This window comes from Pyrus communis, chromosome 1 (genome assembly GCF_041283825.1).
Source record: "Pyrus communis isolate YQ-2024b chromosome 1, ASM4128382v1, whole genome shotgun sequence".
Taxonomy (NCBI): Eukaryota; Viridiplantae; Streptophyta; class Magnoliopsida; order Rosales; family Rosaceae; genus Pyrus; species Pyrus communis.
This window is the reverse complement of record NC_142565.1, coordinates 6,737,130-6,743,154: the sequence shown is the minus strand read 5'-3', so window position 1 is coordinate 6,743,154 and position 6,025 is coordinate 6,737,130.

The window sequence follows — 6,025 nt, the reverse complement described above, 5'->3', positions numbered from 1 at the left end:
TACATACAAGGTTCACTCTCCTGGGCGATGTGGGATCTTACAATCAGACTATCTCCAACTCTTGGGTTAAAACCTAAATTTTTTAACTCAGAAACAGTTTTTCCATTCTAATTCTTCTGGGTTAAATTTTTAGCCCAAGATTATTAAAAAATAAATGTAGAATAATTTTTTTCTTATAGTAACTTTAAAAAAAAAATTATGTAGGCTATCATAATTTAATTTTACGTAGGTTATTAACCTTTTAACACACATATCTCACAATTTATATAGGGACACGTGGTGTACCATCTCGTGTGACGGTCATACTGAAAAATCTCTCCATCAGTAGAGGAAGGAAATGAAAAAAAAAAAAAAAAAAAAAAAAAAAAAAGAGAATAGGTCAGTGAGGGAGACCCATTTGCCCACACAACCAAGGTCTTGATCCGTTTTCCTAAGCCTTTCCAACGCCAACTTCGACGAATCTTGATGACAATGAGATGATCCACCACCATCAGTCGAATTAGTGACGCCCTATAAATATTTTTCACACAAACTCAACCCCATTGGGTCATTGTTTCTCGGTGAACGGAACCCACCCCTTCTACTTTCTAGGCCGAGTATTATCATACTCCGGCCACCACGTTGTCGACCACTACTAGGCACGGACTCACCTAAACTTAGGCAACAAAACCCAAGTGGTTTTCAAGTGGAGCTCCGTTCAGGGCAAATCGATTATAGGGTTTTGGGGCTTCCGATACTCTTTCGTCATTTTCCCACATTTTCTAGCGGATTTGGTGGTCATGACAGGTATGAAACTTGCTATACGTCCCATAAGCTACGTATTGGTGTAATTTGAGCAAATTTGGCACTTATTGGAATTTCTGGTGAGTTTTGACAGCTGGCTGCTGCGTACGGCGGTGCGGGGGCCCGCTGACTTATCTTGCCTTCCTAGACTAAATATGATGCCTTGCACTCAATTTTTTCATTTGTTTGCCAGGATTCGACGTGTGACCCTAGTTCTATAAAGGTTTGTCGTGTGGCCTTTTATAACAAATGACGATCCTACCGTTGGATCGCCACGAAATTAATATCCTGTTAGGCATAATATTTGAGGATCTTGGGAATTCACAGATTGAAATTTCGATGCACGGATTTTCAGATTGAAGAATCTTATATTATTGACCTTTGTAAGTAGTCGATGATATGATCGTTGGATCCTCACCAATTTACAAAGTTGTACGTATTGTTTGAGGACCTTAGAAACTTACAGATCAGAAATCCGACATACAAATTTTTCTGGATTGAATTTCTAAGTTTGTTGAACCGATCGTTGACCGCCACCTAAATTTGCGATTAGCAGATCCGATCGTCGGATCGTCACTAACTTTATTATGTTGTTTTAGAAACATATTGAGATTCTTAGGAAGTTATGGATCTGAAATCCGATGGACGAATCTTCTGGGTCGTGTTACGTAGGGTTGTCGACGCTACAATTGACCACGTTGACCGAGGATTGACTTTTGGTCAAATGTCCTGAATTACTTTTAAATACTGAAATTAGTATTATTAGAGGCCCGTTAGAGTTTAGCAGGCTTATTTTAATCAGCTGCCATCCTAGAGATGTGCACCTCGATTTACATACAAGTGGCACCTTATTACGGTATACGTGTGTATTGGGCTTCTAAATGATATAAATGACAAATAGTATGAAGTAATAAGTCGTGGGCCATGTTAGAATTCTTTCATTGGTTATGTGAAATGTTATATGTCAATGATTATGGGGTTGAATGAAAATTTTGGTTCTTATATGTTTTCGTTATATAATCTAGAATCCAGTAGGTCATGATCGATGAGTTCCCTTCAGGGATGCAGAAACATCATGTTTCTTGCCACTCACCATCGCAAGAGAAGTCGGACCTTATTAATGGTAAACTACGAATGGTTTGATCCCTACTTAGGGTACGTAGGCAGTCTAACGTAAATGTCAGATGCAGACGTGAAATAAAGAAAAAGTTATTGCACTGCGGAACCATTTGTTTGTGTTCTCGTTCATGTCTCGGAGGCGAGGCATAATAGATGTACATGTACGTTGTGACGTCACATGTCGATCGTGGACGTATCTCGAGATCAGTGCGTGATTGATATAACTTCTCACTTTGGTCCCTGAGATTTGAAATCGATAGAAGTGATCCCTGAGTTTGTCCACCGTCAATCTTTTTCGTCATTTCGTAAAAAATCTCTGTTAAGAAAGGATCAAAACGACAAAAATACCTTCAACTTAATAAAGAATGAGCCAAAATGATTTGACAAAAAATGAGGATATTTTTATCATTTCGGTCATTATTGTAGATTTTTTATGAAATGACCTAAATGATTGACGATGAACAAACTCAATTACCACTTCTATTGATTTCAAATCTCATGACCATGGTGAAGATTTATGCCAATTTCAAGGATCATTTTAGTTAAAAAGCCTACTTGAGTCAAAACTTAACTCAAAATTTGAGTTTTAACAATTTGGATATGTGTATTGAAGATGATAGGAGTCAAACTCAAATCTTATTTTTTTTTAAGTGAATAACATTTTTCTTTGTTGGTGTAAGCTTTACCTCAAACTCAAATATCAAGCTAAAATCCAAATTTGAGACTCACTTTGACATGAAACTTATAAGAGTTTTGAGTATCAGTGCATTACATAAGTTTATACTTATATGTAAGAAGTCCAAATTTTTTATGCATTAGAAATGACATTAAACCTTAGTAAGACTTCAAGTTTAAAGTGACTCGCTCTATTTTTGCAAGAAGAGCACTTACACAAAGGACCACTTTCATATACAAGGGAGTTCTTGTTCATCCAACGTCAATTATTATTGTATGGCAAAATCCTTAGTTCAAGAGTAAATGGAACTCTCACCCTTTTTTTGTCAAAAACTATCACCCTTAAAAATAAGGAATTAGATCCCAATTTGGTGGCAACCGAAGTACCAAATTAATGTTCTTTTTTTGTGGGAAGACTGCTGTTTCTTGGAACCGCAACTTCCATAACATGTTCCTCACTACCATCGACACTAGTAACATCCACATCCACCCCAAGTGACCAAGGAGTGACATAAAAAAGAGTGAAGTATTGAACTTCCCATTAGGGTGGGCATAAAAATTGTGGAATCGCAAAATCGAATCGAACTGTGACAAAATAAACCATTAAAAATTGTGTTGACCTAAAAAGTCAATGTAAGTTCAAGAACCAGACCAAACCATTCATATCAGTTTCTGTTTCCGTTCTCATGTTGGTAGAACCGCTTAAAACCAAACCAATCCATGAATATAAATAGTTAACTAAATTTAGTAGTTGTATACATGTGTCACTAAATGAGTGGCGAAAATCAAATTGGTTTTGCTTAGTGCAAGTGCATGGGAGCATTTCTCAATTAGGTCTTTCGCTTTTATAGTTCACCTATTGAGATAAGGCACATATTTAAAAAACAGGAGGTCATTTTCTCTTCTAAATCTCCAAGTTTGACATTCAAGTTTCGATTTCATATTTTTCTTGGATAAAATGATCCTAAGGCGTTAAGTGACATCCTATTTTTTTCTTCCCTTTTTTCTGGGGTTTTTTTCTTTATCTCTTGATAAGTCCCTTTTGGACTTAAATTATTGTATTCATACTAACATTCTTATGCATAGTGGATATATTTGTATGTACATTTGAATTGTGTTTCTTTTGATTGCTTGGTGCCAATGACATTTACAATTTTAACAAACTATATCATCTACACTAAGGGGGAGCGTAGGCTTAGTCTCACAATGGGTTAGCAATAATGTGGTTCAAATTTGCTTTTAGCGAGAATCGAACCTAAAACCTCTCACTTACAAACGAAAATGATATGCTTTGTTTGTAACTTTGTATAACCATTTTAAAAGTCGTATTTGAATGCAAGCATGCAAAAAACAAGTAAACTTTAAATACCATTTTGATTTGGTATTGAAATAATTTAATATTCGAAACCGTAAACTGGCATGAACCAAACTGGAACCGCTGTAAATCGAATCGTACAGTTTTATTAATAAATTTAAGTGAAACCGCACAGAACCGAACCGTTGATATTTCTCAATTTCTGTTCGGGTTTGAGGGTAAAACTACACCGCATCGCACCGTGCTCACCCCTACTTCCTATTTCTATTTCCACTACTCAAGACTGCAGCTTAAACAACGGACCAGGATCCTCTTGGAATCTTTTTGTGCAGATCCGTCGCGCTAATGCATCTTGACTGTTGACGTAGATCGTGCGGCCATATTTTCTTTAATTTGTTAACTCCTTTATGCAAAACAAGATCTTTTTCTTCCTTTCTCACTTCATCCTCACTTCTGCAACCTGCTTTGTCGCTCCTTCTCCCCTTTCTCCCAGACAAAAAATTGAAGTAACAATCACAGAAAATGATGATTAGACGAAGGGGACATGGGAAATTTTTTGATTCCATATCACTCCTTTCATTAAAGTTTGGCAATTGCCTTGAGGAAAGAACAAAACCTTGGTTCTTTATAAATTTAAGAATAAAAATTGGAGAGAACAAGAACGACATGGGAAAAAGTGGAAGAAATGAGAGAGCGGTGTAGCACCTATATCTTCTTTGAGAATAGAGGTGACTGGTGAAAGCATATATGCATCTTGTTCCCCCGTTTTTCCTTTACCCCTTGCCTCCCAATCTCGAAATCAGTGAATGAAAAAAGAGAATTTAGAACTTAGGATTTCTGCACGTTGGAGGAAGAGGAAAGAAGAAGATATGGGTAGGCAAGTGTATCGTTCGGCGAGAAAGAAAACTAAAATAAATTCAAATAAATTCTTAGTCGTTCAGGATCCGCAAAGAAAGATCGGAAAGGATCTTGACCCCAGTGACACCATATGCCACATCGTTATCTATCTAGATTAACTCCTTTGGATACATCCTTACCCTTGAACATATGTTGTAATAATTGATGCACATTGTCTTGGAAAATATAATACTTAAGTTTATTTAATTGTTTGGGTTTGGGGTTAGTCCATCTGAATTAGGGATTTTTTTTACGTTTTGCTCTCTATTAATATAGATGTTACTTTAGTGTGAGAAATAAGTTAGTCAGCATGTAATCATGAGTTTGGAGTCATCTCGACAATCTCGTTTATTTGTTTTCCATTTAATAAAATAATGGTCATACTTATAATTCGTTTGTTTGTTAGTTGGTTTATTTTCAACTTGGTATCATAGCAAGTTTGATCATTCGAGTTTAATATGCTCTTAATGGGTACCAAGTTGTATATCAAATTGTTCATATATGTGTTTTCTGAGTATCAGTTTGTTTTCTCGTAATCAGGGTTTTGCCGTTGAAAAATGAGAGAAAGGTCTGTAGAAAAATTGAATCTAATGTAACAAAAATCTGAAGTCGAACCAGGCCGGAGCGGAGCTGCAACAAATCCGCCTGCTACAATACCTTGCCTGAATCAACTTCAAATGTCATAGTTAAGATGTCCAAATCTCTTGTGCCACCTCCAAGAGAAGCATACAACAGTAACTCTATTTGCCATCAAATGCTTCATACACTCAAATGTAAGTGGGAAGCACTTGTTTCCTTTCATTTATACAATGTCAATATGATCCTGTAAACTCCTGTCTCCAAATATGCAGACCATGAAATCTCCAAATGGTAGCCAATATCCATGTTCAACCATTTCTCTTACACTAAGTAGGTTCTCATCAAGACCAGGTACAATCATGACTTCTAGATGTACCTAGTGCCTTTCTTTGTCTCAACTATCAAGGTTCCTTTGCCAATTGATTCCACAAGATCGACAATGCTCATTTTGCACTATCGGCCCATGAGAACTGTTCTCTAAGGTCCTCAAAATGAGGATCTGTGAGGTCTTTTCATATGTGCTCTCAAATTAATCTTGTAGTAAATTAGGCTATCTACTTAAATAATTCTTGTTACATGGAAACAAAATACTAATTTATTGATAAAATGAATAAACAAAAAATAATAATAAGAAGAGAGAAGAAGGTTTCACGTTAT